We start from the raw sequence: 20,341 nt of genomic DNA, 5'->3' as shown, positions 1-20,341 counted from the left end.
TTGTGATATATAAATAATGAGAAGTCCAGTTTATCTGGCTTTAAACGGGTCCTTTTCTCCTCAAAGGCCCTACCAGCAGTTGAAAACGTTCTTTCATTGCTAGGCGACGAAGTAGAGATAGCTAGGAAATTAAGAGCCAAAATACTTAAATTTGTAAAGTCATTATGGTTCGTCTTTTACCAATTTTAAATATTAGTTTTAATACATATAATTTAGCATCTATTTGAAGTTTGTCAACTTTAACGCTAGCATAAGAAAAAATATTCATAATTTAATAAACCTTTATTCACTACGCTAGAATGGTGAGTTGGTATTTATAGATTTTTGCCCACTCAAATCTGTTGATATTATCAGCATTAATCAACGTGTTAATATGTTGGCACAAATCTTTATAATGTTCTCGGGATAACAATATCCCGAAATTTTGGGTACATAAATGTCGAAATTTGGTTAAATATATTTGAAATTTATCCACCATTATTTCCCGACATTTTTTCGACAGTTGATTAAGCAGCAAGTTTAATGTGCAAAACAACAACTTTGTGAATGGTGGGTTTTAAATCACCCTCAAGTTCATCACTCGCAATTTTAAAAGGCGTCAGAATCTAGATAAGATCTCATTTCATAATCTATATTTTCGAGCCTATTTTGAATTGACTAAAATCGATTCACATCTTGAGTCTGCTATTCCATCGAGTCTCAATACACAAATGGAGTGTTTTACAAAGTTGATTAACTAATCTAAATATTTTAATAAAATGTTGATTTAACATACCCACTTCTGTTTCATATAAGGAACTAAACTTTACAATAAAAAACATTGATATATCTGAACCTTGAGATTCAACAATTTTATTATTAAAGGTATTCCTTAATACTGTATTTAAATGAAGAAACAGAATTCAATCGTTTATGATTTCAAATGTTTTTAATGTTAAACAGCTCGATTTGAGCCGATTTTTAAAAAGGCTAACTCCATATTTTAGCCAGAAAAATATTGCCTTGTTTTGAGATTTAGCTAATAGATATCCAAACCGTGTCATTTATGAGCAAAATATTAGGGCTTGTATAATGTTTTACCGAATAATATATTTAGTTAGCCCTTTTAAAAAATCGGCTCAAATCGAGCCGTTTAACAACACTAAATGTTTTAATCATTAGCTCCTTGGTCAGTAATGAATGGCATTTCAGATAGATATGCCCTATTGTATCCGATATAAAAAATACTGATTTTTTAAATTATTTATAATGAAATCAATACCTAATAAGGTGAATTATATTTTTTAATATTTTCACCTTATTTTTTCTTCAAACTTGCATGTATTCGTTTAAAAAATGTAGTAGGAGTTACATAGGATAATTTCTTATAATCATAAGACCAAAGGTTTGGGGTGGCTATAAAAAATTATAAATAATTTAACCATATATTTGTTACCAGCACATCGATGCTTTTTCATATATGCGTTTAATTTCGGAAATATTAATTGCATATACCATCAACAGTATCTATTAAATTCCTAGAAATTGTCGTGAGATTTGGAATGATGCTTTAACATCAATATTTCCATGTATCCAATTTTGGCAACATAAAGAATTATATCAAATAATCTTAAATCATGTTCACAAAACATGGTAAATACATTTGTACACTTCTTTTTTTTATAATTTGGCAAGTTTTTTGGAAGCAGTACCAAAAAGGCTATCAATTATTAATTGGGACTTTTTACTATGTATTAAATATACATTTATTCCTTTTCAATTGATTTGTGCCTATATTTAATATATAATATACTAACCTTTTGTGGAATTATAAGATGTATGTATATTTGCAAAAATTTAAACTCAGATAAGTTTATCTTTATTCATCATATATAAATGAAAACATTTTCCAAACCTCAGAATTGCCATTGTTTAATCGTGAATGAATTTTATAGCGAAGGTAATATCGCGAACCCTTTACAACGAATATTGCACGAAGTCATTAGCGAGCGCATTACCGCGAAATAATAAATATATTGTGATTGCATTTATTTAAAGGAAAGCAACAATTGAATTAAATTTATTCACAAAAGTTCCTAAAATGCAAAATGTTTTATGGATCTTTTGTTACCTATTGTCTATTAAGTAAGCACGTAACCTTTATCTGATATGATAAAATATAAATTAACTAATATCTTTCTGGGCTCTTCTCGCGCATGGCTGTAAGTATGGAGTGGATATTTTGTTCAAGTTATTATCCAAAAAATTCACCCCCTACCCCACATCCCCCCTTCAACGTAAATTTTTAAAGTGTGATTTATGCCATTAAAAGTATTTGAAATATTTTGAAATTTCTCCAATCAAGATAAAATTTCCTGATTTTCTCAGATTATTTTTAAAAATCATACAACATCTTGCTAACTATTTTTTTTTTAAATTTTCTCAGTATTTTATTCAATTTTCCGAGTTAATACACAAAGTAATGAATAATTTAAATACTCAAGAAATCATGCTTCACTTAAAATAAATATTTCTGAGCAATTTATATATTCTAACTAAGAAATTCAATTCTGAGAAAATTAAAATTTTTACTTAGCAAAATCATCTTTTGGGAATTCAGTAAAAATTATTTTAAATAGTTTTAATTCTGAGTAATTAAGAGGAAAAAATAACATGCTGTAAGCATTACAATATTGGCTTAAATTACAAAATTAGTGTATGAAAAGTTTGGCAGGATTCATGCTTAAGGTTGTCTCAATATTCAGATTCTTATTAAATTTTGAACTAATTATTTTTAAGAAATGACAAAAAAATATATAAATTAGAAAAATTCCTTATTTCACTTAGATGTAATTTATTTTTGAATTATCATTTAAAATTCTATTAAGACAGTCTAATAGCTTATAACTCCTGGTTAGTGACTATATTAAGATACAGACAATAAATATCGGCGCAACCAAGATTAATGTTATTAAAAAACCGTTGGCTTAGACTCAACCTGGCTCAGGAGTTGGCTCAAGTCGGCTCAGGAATTGGCTCTAGTCTAATTTTGAGCCAAAATTTATTTATTTAAATATTTTAAAAGAATAAAGTTCCCTCATATATATTCTTTTAATAATATTTTTATTTTTTTTGTTTTTTAAAAATTTTTTTAAACATATTAATTTATGTTATATTATGAAAATAGATTTATTTATTTGATGTTTTTAAAATAAAAAAATGAAATACTGTCAGGGCCGTAACCAGAAATTTTCAGTTAGGGGGGGGGCAGCTGCTTACATAGGGGGGAGCACTAATTTTTTAAATAAAACAAATAATAAGCATTCATAGAAATTTTTTGTTATTTTTATTAAAAAATTATTAATGTTATATGAATACTTAATACTATGATATGAACATACAAGACGATTTTTATTTTTAAATTTTAACATAAATGAATTAAAGGATAAATTTTGTGTTAATCTTTTTTCATAAGCCATCAATACTAAATTTTGCTTACTTTGATCTTTCGAGAAAGAAGCCACCCAAGAAGCCGTTGGTACCAAAATGATGACGGCTGCTGAGTAGCATTTATACAATCTTTAAATGCATGATGATTTTTTTTAATACATAATATTTAGGATATTTTCAAAATTATATGTTTCTTTAACTTCTGCAGCTATAATAATCCTTTAGCTATTTTCATTTCATGATGTAAAGTTTCTTTAATAATTATTCTAATCGGGCCATTTTGTCCGATATAAAATAATCACTTTCAAAGGGGGACAATGCATTAAAACTTGATAGAAGATTATAATCATCTTGTGTAAATCTATCTAAAAAATTATCAACAAAGTAATCAATGATTTCATAATAATTCCATTTTAAAAAACTCATATAAATTTCGTAATTTTATTTAATACAGGATCTTTTTGGATGGTGTATGAAAACATTGCTATAAATAGTCCAGAAAGAATAAATTATGTGTTCTACATTTGCAGCATCCGTAATTTTTGTTGAACCAGTCACACAGAAAGGTAGCTCCTATATGTAGGCCTAAAACGAATTATTTGTTATTTGATATTCGATTCGATTCGTATTTTACTAATACGAATAACACAATTATTCGATTCGAAATTTCGAATCGAATATGAATAATGAGGAAAATTATTCGTATTATTCGAAATTATTTATATATAAATATTTGTAATTATTCGCAAATATTTCATTGCAAGTAAAATAAATCTCGATTTTATAAACTCTATCAGTGCGATTGAGAAAATAGAAACTTATTATAACTTAACAAATATTCACATTATAATATCAACAATACTGGATCCTAGACTAAAAATGGAATTTTTTGAGCAACTACCAACTACATATAACATAGACACGACAAATCTATTAGAAAAATTTAAAGATGTATATAATGATTACAAAATAAAATATAATATCAAATCAACATCAGTTAACCCAATATTACAGTCGAACATGGATAGAATTTTTAAACAAAATAACATCGCATCAGTATGTGAGGTGGAGACATATCTTAACGAAATAAGAATCAGTTCAAATAAGAGTCCCTTAGAATGGTGGAGATTGCATGGGGATCGTTTTCCTGTGTTGTCGAAAATGGCAACTGATATATTGTCAATTCAGGTATCTTCGGCTTCATGTGAGCGGTTGTTCTCAATAGGAACAAATATGATAATGAAAAATAGAATGTCTTTGAAGGAGGAAACTATTAGAAAGACTTTATGCTTAAAAAATTGGATATTATCAAATTCGGATTTACTATAATTTTATATTTTTGTGTATTATTTTCTATTTTTATAAAATGAGATTATTGTACATTTTTAAAAAATTTTAATAAAATTTGAATATTAGATTGAAGAAATAGTTTAAATATTTTTTTTAAGCAATTCTAATTCTAAAAATCGGATATTTTGGTCAATCTGTTTGGTTAACGTTATATGAAATCATTGGGTTTTATTTCGTTTATTTTCTATAAATTTTTATATTGTAATGACAATTAGTTTAGAGAATCCTTAAAAGTGTCATCTTTAAACATCTGTAAAATTTTTTTTGCAAAATATTTTATAAGCTTTAGAAAAATTTTCGAATCGAATCGAATATTCGACGAATCGAAACGAATAATGATTTTATTATTCGTACGAATACGAATAGTGCAATTATTCGATTCGTTTTTTTGTAGGCCTACCTATATGTCAAGAAATCTTGATTGATCGTAAAGATTATGGTTAATTTGTTGGCTTACCAAAATTGTTGTCATCTCACTATTTTCTTTATAATGCTAAAATATTCATTGCTGTTTTAGATAACTGGTTATATCGGGCTTATATAATATTATTTTATCTAAGATCTTAATCGGACCATTTTTAAAAATCGGCCCAAATCGAGCTGTTTAGCAACACTGCATAATAATTACCAAATTTTATAAAAAAAAATTTATTTTAATAAATATTTACATCGGTATCAATCTGTTTCCTTAGATTTGATATATATATATATATATATATATATATATATCAAGCCTTGAGTAACCACTTGATTAGCTTCAGAAAATCCAGGTTTTTATGATTTGCACCCAGATCTATATCAGAGACCTACAAAAGATAATAATATTGTGATTGAACCATAATAAATAAAAAAATTATTATTAAATTAAGTACTATTAAACGTTATAACAAAGCGCCTATATAATGTTACTAGTAGAGAGCCCGTCAAAAATGACGGGGAATGAAAATTTTCTTCTTACTTTTATGCTAGATGTTACCTGTTATTTGAAAATTATCCAATTTATATTCTTTTTACCCCCTCCCCCCTTCAGTCCAGGTTCAATCCATTAAAACTAAGTGCTATGGTTTGATTAAAAATAAATTTAATGCATTTATTTGATAATACCAATATTATTTGTTAAATATTACTGATTACTTATATCTAATATTTAATATTAAAAAAAATTCCCAGGCAAAGTCCAAAGTCATATTAATTATGAAAAATTCTTCCAAGCCCAATGAAAGATCATAATAATTTTGGTAGTTGAGAACTGAAATAAAATATTTAAATAATCATAATGAATATAAAAATACAATCAAAATTCAAATTTTCATGGGCCTTTGTTTTTTGATCAGGTCAAGCCCAGGCCTGCAAAAAAATTTGTTTTGGGCCAATGTTTGACCTATAATTAATAATAAAAAAATTCTCAGCATCTAAGCTCTTAATAATTTTGAAAAATTTTCCCCAAAACCAGCCCAATATAATTTATAAAAAATATTTTCCAAGCCCAGCCCAACCCATAATAATTTTATAAAATAATTTTCTCAAACCTGGCCAACAGATAGTAATTTTCAAAATTTTTTTTCCAAGCCTAAAGATAGGTAAATCTCTAAAAATCATATCTATTTTTTAGTCTATTTTAACTCAGCTCACCCCAACCAAGGCCAACCCATTAAGACTAAGAGTGAATACTATTTTTTTGAATAAAAATATATTTAAATTAGATTTTACCTGAGGGACATATAAATATTCTGTGTTAAATATTACACCTATGCCTGATATTAAAAAAATTCCCAAGCCAGGTCCTCGCACTTGGTTTTCTCAAACCCGCAAAAGACCATAATAATTTTGATAGTTGAGGACTGAAATAAACTATATAAAAAGTCACAATGCATTTAAAAATACAATTAGAATATGAAATTTGCATGGGCCTTGGTTTTTGATAAGGCCTGGCCATGTCTTCAGAAGAAATTTTCAGGCCAATTTTTAGCCCACATTTAAAATTAAAAAATTTACAGGAATCTTAGACTATAATAATTATGAAAAATGATATTTATATGAAATTCATGAATACATATTAAAATAGCATTCTGAATATATGTTCATCCTAATTTAAATTTTAAACAAACCAAATGATTTATTACTTAGTTATAAAATTAAATTTAAGAAATTATTATTAAATTACAATAGAAAAAATAAAAAGATATGTCTAAGTTAACAAATAATAGGAGGTAAACTTCAATCATAGTCAAATTATATACAAGTAAAACAGGTTATACATTTAATCAAAAATGTTATAAGTTATGAATAACATACATTCTACAATTATGAAGTTATGAGTAAATATACAAAATTTTCCTAGAGGTTTTATTTAAAAATTTATATTTATTTTGGGGTTATTCTAAAATTTTCCATTATTTTTATAAAATATGTTAATATTATATTTAGTAATTTTATTTATTTGTATTTGTAATTTATAATCTAAAAATTTATTCTTGCTAGATAAGAGTTTTGTTTTACCAAGGTGTGCTTTGTCCCTTCCATATCTCTCTTATCTTTTCTGAAACCCCATTATAATGGTATAAAATCCCAAATTATACATAAATTCAAGAATTAAAATAGTATTTAAATAAATCTCTTATTGCTATTGAATGAGTACTTGCCATTTAAAGTTCTACCTTATTCCTATTGAATTGGTACTTGATGCATTTAAAATTAATTAATATCTATATAATTAATATTTTAAATTTAATTATATTCAAGTAGGTGAATGCGTAAAGCATATGCCTTTGAAACGGGAGGCTTGTGTTCGATTCTCGTTGAGAGTAAAAAATTAACATTACACTATATAGTCTCCTTAAATTTAAAATACATTAGTGAGATACGAAAACGATCGTGTTTTGATTATGGAGATAAAATTAACATTACACTATATAGTCTCCTTAAATTTAAAATACATTAGGGAGAAACGAAAACGATCGTGTTTTGATTATGGAGATAAAATTAACATTCACTATATAGTCTCCTTAAATTTAAAATACATTAGGGAGATACGAAAACGATCGTGTTATGATTATGGAGATTATATATATTAGATACACAAACACACATGTAAATGATAAAATATGAATGAATGATTTATTATTGGTAAAAATAAAACAGGATAAGAAGAAATTTACAAACAAGACATTTTTTTTTTGAATAAATATTTAAAATTTATTTTAAAAATATAAAAATAATCAATTACAAAAAAATTTTTTAAATTTGGGGGGCCGGAAAATTTTATGGTGCCAGGTTTGGGGGCCAAAAAATTTTTGCCTACCCCCCCTCCCCCCCCTGTGACTACGGCCCTGTATGTTGCTATTGTAATATTATTTTTGTTACAATTCAAAATTTTAAGCAAAAAAAATCTTTTGAAGTTCAAAAAGATTTTTGAACATATTTTGATTTGATAAGAATTTTAAATTTTCTTTGTAAATAAATCATTTTTGAGAAAATTTGAGAATTTTACATAAATAAACAATCTTTTATGTGAAATCTTTTATAGTTTTTTTTAATCATCTTTGTAAAATTATTGTATAAAAAGGTGGTAATAACTTTTTTTTAAAATATTTATATTAAACTTTTTTATGTTATTTTATATGATCATTTTTGGAAAATATTTTAATATAACAATTGTCATATTAGTTATTTTTAAACATTTTTTGACATAAAAGGGTAAAATAATATTTATATTGTGTTTAATTATTAATTCAATGAAGATGTTTCTTGGAAAACTGACAATTATCATAATCGGTATTTTTAAACATATTAGATATTTTTTTGATGCTAATGGGCAAAAATATGTATTATTAACATGTTAAATGAAAATTTCAATTAAGATGTAACATATAAAAGTGACAATTGTCATAATCGTTATTTTTAAAGTTTTTTTAAATATTTTGATGTAACTGGGTTAAAATTATTGCTAACATGTTTAAATAAAACTTCAGTGAAGATGTATTCTAGATAAGTGGCAATTGTCATAATCTTTATTTTAAGATTTTTGAGGTAAATGGGCAAAAATATAGATAGCTAACATGTTAAAATAAAACTTCTCAGTGAAGTTGTAAAAATAAGTGGCAATTGTCATAATCGTTATTTTTAAAGTTTTTTGACCCAGATGGGTTAAAATATATTGTAAAAATGTCAAATTTCATGAAGATGCAGGAAAGTGACAAATGTCATAATCGTTATTTAAAATTTTCAATATTTTTTTGAGAAATTATTCAAACAAAAGATATTTTGTTTATTGAAATAATTCGTAAACACAATCTTCGTTCTTTAATTCTTAATTTTTTTATGAGATATGTATTGGTACCATTTGGCGAAACAAAAAAACAATTAACAATTTTTATGCTCATAATCGCTGTTCATTTTATCCTGCTTAAAATTTGATGAAAATATGCAAAGAGTTGTAACTTATGTTATTCTAAACTTTTAAGATATGGATTCACAATCTATATACTTTAATTAATAAATTTTAATTCTACATCTATTAAAATGTATAACCCTGCATTCACAGTTAGCAAAAATTATTGTATACTCAGGGCGAAATCGTGCAACTTAAAAACCATATAACATGTTTACATATATATATTTTAACCCATTTACGTCAAAAAACTTTAAAAACAACGATTATGATATTTGTCCATTTGTATGCTACATCTTAATCATTTTAATTTAATAGTGTTTACAATCTATATTTGTACCCATTTGCGTCGAAAAATTCAAAAAACTTTAAAAATAACGATTATGACAATTGTCTCTTTTATATGATACATCTTAATTGAGATTTTAATTTAACAGTTAGCAATACTTTTTTTGCCCTTCTTCCTCAAAAAAATTCCAAAAACTTTAAAAATAACGATTATGACAATTGTCACTTTTATATGGTAAATCTTAATTGAAATTTTAATTTAACATGTGTTAGAAATGAGAATTTAGAGAATACAAATAAAATAGAATAAATAAAATTAAATACTAATTACTTTATTAAATAATATTAATTGTAATTAAATAAATTATAAATTAACATAACAAAAATTAAAAAGGAAAATAAAAATTAAAGTCTACTAAAATTTATAAAAATTTCTTCTTAATATTACATTTTTTTATCGCTATATTTATACTACTAAAATTTACATCATATAATCTCGTCGTATTCATATTCAAATTTTGATATTTAACTTTATATATAAAAAATCTATTTTCAGTAACTATTCAAATTTATATAAACCACTATTTAATTAAATACAAATACAAATAATAACATTCTAATTATTACAACATGTTAAAAATACATATTTTTGCTTATTAGCGTCAAAAAAATCTAATATATTTATAAATATCGATTATAATGATTGTCATTTTTCCAATGAACATCTTCATTGAATTTATAATTTAACATCTTTACAATATAAATATTTTTACCCTTTTGTAGTGTTGTTAAACGGCTCGTTTTGAGCCATTTTTTAAAAACGGCTAACTCAATATTTCTTCCAGAATGATATTGCGCAAAGCCTAAATATTTTGTTTGTAGAAGGAACAAAGGTTTGAACATCTATTCGCGGAATCTAGGCAATATTTTTCTGGCTAAAATATTGAGTTAGCCGTTTTAAAAAATCGGCTCAAAATAAGCCGTTTAACAACACTACCCTTTTGTGCCAAAAATGTTAAAAAATAAGGAATATGATAATTCTCATATTAAAATATTTTCTTTAAAAAGATCATATAAATAACATAAAAAAGATATAAATATTGTGTAAAAAATTATTTAGAAAAAAATACATCTTTTAATATACTTAAAAAGTAGATAATTTTACAAAGAATATAAAAAAACTATAAAAGATTTTGCCTAAAAATTGTTTATTTATAATAAAATTCTCAAAAGAATTTCTCAAAAATGATTTATTTACAAAGAAGATTTAAAATTCTTATCAAATCAAAATATGTTCAACAAAATGTAGATATATATATTATAAAAATCTTTGTTGATATTGAAGATAGAAATATCAATAACAACTCAAACTATTGAAAGATGGTGGTTAGACCTAAAATAACATTAAAAAAAGTCCTAGCGGGCCGGCCCTGAGTATATTTCAAGCAAGGACTATGTCTATATATTTTTTAAAAAATTCTTGCTTGACTGATATTAATATTAAAAAACCACATTTAAAAATTCATAAACAATACTTAATATTAATAAAAACCCCCTTTAAAAATGTTTAATAAAAAAATTAATTGATAATTACATCAAATTCTATATAAAAATAATAAAATGTGAGTAAATGAAAGATTATTTATCAAAATATCTTTAGCTTAAAAGAAAAAAATGATTTATATTTTAATTTCTATATCTACCTATAAAATAAAATTACATGTACAAAAAAAAATTTAAAAACAAAAAAAATATTATTAAAAAATATATATGAGGGGTTTAATTTATTTACAAATTCTAAATTTGTCTGTTTTTTTTCATTTATAGCATGGGTATAAGTAGTGTTGTTAATCGACTAAATTTAGTCGACTAACTAATAGTTTTAGTCGAAAAATTAGACTAAAAACTTTAGAAACTAAATTAGTCTATTAGTCGACTAATATAGTCGACTAAAACGACTAATTTAGTCGACTAAAACGACTAATATAGTCGACTAAAACGACTAATTTAGTCGACTAAAAGAACTAATTAAGTCGACTAAAAGAACTAATTAAGTCGACTAAAAGAACTAATTAAGTCGACTAAATTAAGTCGTAATGGTTATTTTTGAACTTTTTTAAATTTTTTAAGTAAAAATATATGTTGGAAAGATGTAAAAATAAAATTTCAGTGAAGATGTACCATCATAGAAAAATATTAATTATCAAAATCGTTATTTTTGAAAAGTAAATAGGTAAAAATATATATATTGTAAATGTGTTAAAATTAAATTTCAGTGAAGATGTACCATTTAATAGTGACAATTGTCATAATCGTTATTTTTTAACTTTTTTTAAAGTAAATAGGTAAAAATATATATTGTAAAGATGTTAAAATAAGATTTCAGTGAAGATGTACCATAGAAAAGAGACAATTCTCATAATCGTTATTTTTTAACTTTTTTGAATTTTTTTAAAGTAAATAGGTAAAAATATATATTGTAAAGATGGTAAAATAAAATTTCAGTGAAGATGTACCATAGAAAAGTGACAATTGTCATAATCGTTATTTCTTAACTTTTTTGAATTTTTTTAAAATAAATAGGTAAAAATATATATTGTAAAGATGTTAAAATAAAATTTCAGTGAAGATGTACCATAGAAAAGTGACAATTGTCATAATCGTTATTTTTTAACTTTTTTGATTTTTTTTAAAGTAAATAGGTAAAAATATATATTGTAAAGATGTTAAAATAAAATTTCAGTGAAGATGTACCATAGAAAAGTAACAATTGTCATAATCGTTATTTTTTAACTTTTTTTAAAGTAAATAGGTAAAAATATATATTTTAAAGATGTTAAAATAAAATTTCAGTGAAGATGTACCATAGAAAAGTGACAATTGTCATAATCGTTAATTTTTAACTATTGAATTTTTTTAAAGTAAATAGGTAAAAATATATATTGTAAAGATGTTAAAATAAAATTTCAGTGAAGATGTATCATAGAAAAGTGGCAATTGTCATAATCGTTTTAGTAAATAGGTAAAAATATATATTGTAAAGATGTTAAAATAAAATTTTAGTGAAGATGTACCATAGAAAAGTGACAATTGTCATAATTGTTATTTTTTAACTTTTTTTTAAAGTAAATGGGTAAAAATATATATTGTAAAGATGTTAAAATAAAATTTCAGTAAAGATGTACCATAGAAAAGTGAAAATTGTCATATTCGTTATTTTTTAACTTTTTTTAAAGTAAATAGGTAAAAATTATAAATTGTAAAGATGTTAAAATAAAATTTCAGTGGATGTACCATTCCCCGAATACTACGGTGCCCCCTTGGCCGATTACATAATCCATCAAAGAGGAAAAAACAAAAAAGGATGATTCAGAATTAAAATCTAAAATTATACAGCTACTAGAACATAATAAAGGATTGACAATAAAAAATATAGTGGAAAATTTACCACCTCATCTCAAAATGAGTGATTCGGGAAAATCTAGATACCTTAAATCAATGGGATGGAGCGGGAAAAGAACTCGATAGACGAAATTCCCCAGATGTTATAAATATTCATAAAGAATATTGCCTAAATATGATGAACGTGCCATTTTAACATATATTCTATTTAGATGAAACAGGCTTCAATTCCCACGTCATTTCCCACTATGGATGGACACCTCTGGGTAAGAGGCCATCCGTCAAACTCCCTCCTTCAAAGGGGAAAAACACATCAGTTTTATGCACCATAGGAATTAATGGTTACAAAAAATACATGATTATAGACGGGGCATTTACATCAATAAAATTCAAAACTTACCTGGATAAATTATCATACATTTAACCGTTGAATTCGCTAATAATATTGGATAATGCGTCCATTTACCGAGCTCATATAATAACAGTAAACTATCAAAATATAGTATATCTTCCACTCTATTCCCCTTAATTAAACCCCTTGAGAATTTTTTTGGCGTTTTGAAAAATCAGTATCGTTCTATATATCCCAAACCCAATAACAGAATTCATATAATTGAGGCTATTACTAGCCTATTACTTAATTTCACTAATTTCAATTTCACAGCCTTCTATTTACATACGATACGATATATCAAGAGGGAATCCGATCTATTCCTTTGAACAATTAATTTAATAAATTATTACACTAGATTATTTTTTCGTTATATTATGTGCAATACAAATAGAAAAATAAATATTTTTTCATCTTTAGCTAATAAAATAAACAATGAAGAAGTAAGTTAAAAATGATCATATGAAAAAATTGTTAAAAAGTTTTGTAATATTATATTTTATTTATTTTGTTATTTTTTTAATATTAATTTAATTGATTATATTTTTAATAATAATTTTTCTCCAAGATAAAATAAATAAATAACTTAAAATATTTTTATTCTTATAATTATTCTAGCTGGCACCAAAAGGGAGGGGAATAATTTTATTTTTTGGATATAAAATTCATTGTTTTTTAAATAATTATTTTTTTAAAGACGGGGGGGGGGGGTATTTTTATATTAATTTAAGAAAAGATATTAATTTTTAGAATATACTGATATAATAAAAAGATTAATTTTAAGAATAGTATTGTAATTGTAACATTTTAAATCATGATTTAAATCAGAGACCTTTAGAGGTACCATTTGCAAGGTCCTGCTGGGTTTTTTTAAAAAAAATTGGATTTGGGCTGGGTGGGGCCGAATATATTTTAAGAAAATTCGGGCCGGGTAGAGTGGGCCTTAGAAATTTTTTTATATAAATTTATCAATTTTATGATTAATTTTTATGTAAAATATAAATATTTTATTAACTAGATACCATATAATAAATGTCGTTTAATTAGAGAAATTATATAAATCAATTTCTGTATTTAAATTAATTCGAGCCTGACCAGTAAAATTTTTTAAAAAAATTTCGGGCGGGCCTGAAAAATTAGGCCCTATAAGATTACTAATTCTAAGCTATTATTTGAATATTTTGTTATACAATATTATAACCTTCTTATAGCAATTATATTGAAGTCAATATAATTGCAAAATATTAGAAGTTAAATTACATAATTATAAAATAGTATAGGGGAGACTAGGGTTAGGTAAACCCCGGGGCTTGGAAAACCATTTAATCTCATTTTAAAATTAAATAAATCAAAAGGTTAAAATTTTATCCTAATATAGTTTTCATTAATAAATGATTGCTAAAATTTTTATTTAGAAATAAAATTTTGTGAAATTTTCAAAAGATTTTTACATGGCAGAATTCTAATTTTTATTAAAATATATAATTTATATATTTTAAATTTTATTGAAAAGTTTATAAACTCTTCTATAAATTGAATAAGTTTTATGAAACTAGATACTATTTCAATCATGATTTGTCAATTTAGAGCTAGCGAGGTTAGCGAAACCATACACGTCAATTGCAGTTAATAATAACGGGCGTAGGCTAAAGTCAGCTCGTTTCAGCAAAAAAGTTGAAAAATAAATATTATGACAATTGTCATTTTTCTATGGAACATTTTCACTAAAATTTTATTTTAACATCTTTACAATATATATTTTTACCTATTTACTTTAAAAAAATTCACAAAAGTTCAAAAATAACGATTATGACAATCGTCACTTTTCTATGGTACATCTTCACTGAAATTTTATTTAACATAAAAATAACGATTATGACAATTGTGACTTTTCTGTGGTATCTTCACTAAAATTTTAACTTAACATGTTTACAATATATATTTTTACCTATTTGCTTTGAAAAAATTCAAAAAAGTTGAAAAATAACGATTATGACAATTGTCACTTTTTAGGTACATCTTCACTGAAATTTTATTTTAACATCTTTACAATATATATTTTTACCTATTTGCTTTAAAGAAATTCAAAAAAGTTAAAAAATAACGATTATGACAATTGTCACTTTTCTATGGTACATCTTCACTGAAATTTTGTTTTAACATCTTTAGAATATATATTTTTACCTATTTACTTTAAAAATTCAAAAAAGTTAAAAAATAACGATTATGGCAATTGTCACTTTTCTATGGTATATATTCACTGAAATTTTATTTTAACATCTTTACAATATATATTTTTACCTATTTTTTAAAAATTCAAAAAAGTTAAAAAATAACGATTATGACAATTGTCACTTTCTATGGTACATCTTCACTGAAATTTTATTTTAACATCTTTACAATATATATTTTTACCTATTTACTTTAAAAAAATTCAAAAAAGTAAAAAAATAACGATTATGACAATTGTCACTTTTCAATGGTACATCTTCACTAAAATTTTATTTTAACATCTTTACAATATATATTTTTATTTATTTACTTTAAAAATTCAAAAAAGTTAAAAAATAACGATTATGGCAATTGTCACTTTTCTATGGTATATCTATCTTCACTGAAATTTTATTTTAACATCTTTACAATATATATTTTTACATATTTACTTTAAAAAAATTCAAAAAAGTTAAAAAATAACGTGTATGACAATTATCACTTTTCTTGGTACATCTTCACTGAAATTTTATTTTAACATCTTTTCAATATATATTTTTACATATTTACTTTAAAAAAATTCAAAAAATTTAAAAAATAACGATTATGACAATTGTCACTTTTCTATGGTACATCTTCACTGAAATTTTATTTTAACATCTTTACAATATATATTTTTACCTATTTAAAAAAATTTAAAAAATAGAGATTTGACAATTGTCACTTTTCTATGGTACATCTTCACTGAAATTTTTTTAAAACATCTTTACAATATATTTTTACCTATTTACTTTTAAAAAATTCAAAAAAGTTAAAAAAATAACTATTATGACAATTGTCACTTTTCTATGGTACATCTTCACTGAAATTTTATTTTAACATCTTTACAATATATATTATTTTTACCTATTTACTTTAAAAAAATTCAAAAAATAACGATTATGACAATTGTCACTTTTCTATGGTAAATCTTCACTGAAATTCTATTTTAACATCTTTATACAATATATATTTTTACCTATTTGCTTTGAAAAAATTCAAAAATAACGATTATGACAATTGTCACTTTTCTATGGTAAATCTTCACATAAATCTTAACTTAATATGTTTACAATATATATTTTTACCTATATGCTGACGAAATAGATCAACTTAGTCGATTAAATTAGTCATTTTAGTCGACTAAATTAGTCATTTTAGTCGACTAAATTAGTTGTTTTAGTCGACTATATTAGTGGTTTTAGTTAGTGTTGCGTAATCGGCTAATTTTAGCCGACTAAAAACGGCTTAGCCGAGATTTTAGGGGGAAAAATCGGCTAAGCCTAATTAGGTATAGCCTAAAAATCGGATAAGCCTAATTAGGCTAAGCCTAAAAATCGGCTAAACCTAATTAGGCTAAGCCTAAAAATCGGCTAAGCCTAAAAATTGGCTAAAATAAATTAGTCAAAATTCTGCATCGATGCTTAGCATTAATTATTATTTATTTATTTTAGTAAAATAATTAATTTTATTTATATTTAATGTAAATATTATATTATTATCAACAAATAAACATGATATGATTTAATATTTTTTATTTATATTATTATATTTTGAAATGAAAATAAATTTATTTATTTGATGTTTTTTTAATAAAAAAAATAATATGCTGCTATATTGTAAAAATGTAATATTCTTTATAATATAATTTATTAGTGATTTTCACAATCTTCTTTGTAAATACATCTTTTATTGAGGAATTATATTGTAAATTTTATTAGATAAATAAACAATCTTTTAGGTGAAATCTTTTATCATTTTTTTTAAATTATCTATTTATTATTAAATAAGGTGGATTTTATGAAACTTTTTTGATGTTATTTTATATGATCTTTTTAAGGATAATATTTTAATGTGACAATTGTCATAATCGTTCTTTTATAAGTTTTTTGAATTTTTTTGAAGGAAGTATGTTAAAATAAGTATTAATAACATGTGTAAATACAAATTTAGTGAAGATGTACCAATGAAAAGTGACAATTGTCATAATGGTTAATTTTAAAGTTTTTTGAATTTTTTTGACGAAAATTTGTTAAAATAAGTATTAATAACATGTGTAAATATAAATTTAGTGAAGATGTACCATAGAAAAGTGACAATTGTCATAATCGTTATTTTTAAAGGTTTTTGAATTTTTTTGACGAAAATATGTTAAAATAAGTATTAATAACTGATATATATATTATATATATATATAATATATTTTATATATATTTAAATTATTATTATTAAATGATTGATATATGTCAGTTATTATAAATATATATTTTAGTTAGAAATAATATTGATTTTGTTGATATTGATTTTTTATATCGGCGCGGAAGGTTTTGGGAAATAACAAAGGAAAAACGAATGTTTTTGTATTGATGGAATTATTATTATAAAAATTATGATTTTGATATATTAAAAAGATATATAATATTTTATGAAAAGATAATAAAGAAATACTTAGAAATTAATAAAAAAAAATACTAAATAGAATATATTTAAATTGAGAGATTAAATATATATCAAGAAATATTAAGAGATTTAATATATATATTAAGAAATCTAAAATATAGAGTTATTTTAGAGTTAATAGAATAAAAATAGATAGAGTTATTTTATTGGTACCGATTGACCAAGATACGTTAACTCTTATTAGGGTGATTTTGTTAAGAGAATTTCAGAATTTATTAAAAGAAGAAAAATTCTAGGACCGGGTTCCTCAAAATTATAGTGGATTCTGGATATTTAAAAGTAAGAAAAATTTTTTTTTATTTGATTTTTAAATTACACAACGCAATAGTAGGATTTTTGGATTAAAATTAGAAAAATATAGATAAAATTTTAAATTTTGGATAATTAATGAAATTATGGCTTTTTCTTTTGTTACTGTTCATAGTAAGCATGATTTTGATAAAATGCAGAGTTATAAGGATCATTTTAATAAAATATTTAATTCAAAGTTTAATAAAGTGGATGTAACTAATAATATCATTACTGCAATAATTTTTTTTGTGTTTTATGTAACTTTGATTATAATGAAACATGCAATTAAGAAAATAAAAAGAAGATCTATTAAAAATAAAGAAAATGATATAAAAAATACTAATGCTGAAAATTTAATTTCTAAAATTTTGGTGAAATCTCCAGATGTTTCTGAGGATATCCAAAATAGCTTACATTTAATTTTGTTAGAATTAAAAAAAATAAATGATAAAAAGAATATTATGGCGGAAAAAAAATCCGAGGAAATATTAGATACTGGTGAAGTATTTAATTTGCCTCAGAATAATAATATATCAGAGGATATCAATAAAAAATTAAATTCAATAGTGATTGAATTTAAAAAAAAATTTCAGAGGTTTTAATTGAGAAACCTGTTGAAATTGTAAAAAATTATAATAAAGATAATACTTTGAGACAAAGTACTGAGGAATCTATAATTTTAAGTGAAATTAGAGAAATGAAAGAAAATATGAAAAATTTGTCCAAAGATGTGTTCAACTTAAAAATTAAAAATAATAATATAATTGAAAGTTGTGAACTCTGTGGAAGAAGAGGACATATCGGTAAAAATTGTTATTCAAGAGACCGAAAAATAAATGAGAATGGTAATGCAAAACCAAGTGAAAAAAATGACATAGTGTGTCATAGATGTGGTTTTGTAGGACATATAAAAAGAAATTGCATGGTGAAAGAAGCCAATTTTAAAAGTGGGTTTCCGCAAAGAACATCGGTAGTGTTACAACCGGTGGTTAGAAATATACAAAATCCGTCGATTAAAAATGTGGATAAAATTGAAAATTATAATACAGATCATGATAGAATGTGTTTCAAATGTGAAGAAATGGGACATATTGCTATACATTGTATTCAAAGTGTGAGTGGATTACAGTGACTATATGATTTGAAAGAGAATCATATAAAAATAGATAAATTAATTTTTGAAAATATTAAATTTTGTGATTTATATAATTTTATTAAAAATTTTGTGGATATATATATTAAAATAGATAATCATCATGGGAATGAGGATTATACATTGAAATTTAACTTGAATAAAAAGTGTTGTAATGTTGGAAATTTTTATTGTCATTTTGGTGAAATAAAAAATTTTAAATTAAACAATAATCTGAATAAAAAGGATTATTGTAATCAAATGAGTGATATATATCCAGGGAAAATTTTAAATAAAAACAAAAATGAAATTCAGAGACTTTTAAATTCTGTGATGAATTTAGGTATGAATATTAATTATATTGACAATGAGATTAAAATAAATGTTATTCAACTCATTAAAATGCCTAAAAATTTAATAACTGAGGGAGCAAAAGAACAGAGTTCATGTCCTCATATTAATTTAAAATTTGGTGGACAAATGGTTGAAATGTTATTTGATACTGGGGCAAGTATTTCAATAATGTCTAGTGAAAATTTTTATAAATATTGGCCAAATGGTATTGTTGAGAGACAAAATATGTGTATAAAACAATTTGATGGATCTGAAATCAAAGTTTTAGGTAGAATTCAGTGGGATGTTATTTTCCATGATATTCCTATAATTTTGGATTTATGGATAGTGAATAAAAATGTTGAAACCATTATAGGTTGGGATTGGATTATCAAATTGGGACCTCGAAATAATTATTGGGATTTATTTATCATTGATAGCGAATTGGCTAAAGAAAATGCGGAAAGAAAAATAATGGCTAATGAAGTCAGAGAAAAACTTAAAGAAAGAGAAATGAATAAATTAATGAGTGAAATGAAAGAATCTATAGTTAATAATAATATTGGCGAATATCATGAGAAAACCATGATGTATTCAAATCCATCTGAAATCAATATTGTAGTTG

The sequence above is a fragment of the Gordionus sp. m RMFG-2023 genome, chromosome 1 (assembly GCF_954871325.1).
Source record: "Gordionus sp. m RMFG-2023 chromosome 1, tfGorSpeb1-WG-v2, whole genome shotgun sequence".
Taxonomy (NCBI): domain Eukaryota; kingdom Metazoa; phylum Nematomorpha; class Gordioida; order Chordodea; family Parachordodidae; genus Gordionus; species Gordionus sp. m RMFG-2023.
The sequence above is the reverse complement of the archived record's forward strand: the minus strand, read 5'-3'. Positions refer to the sequence as shown.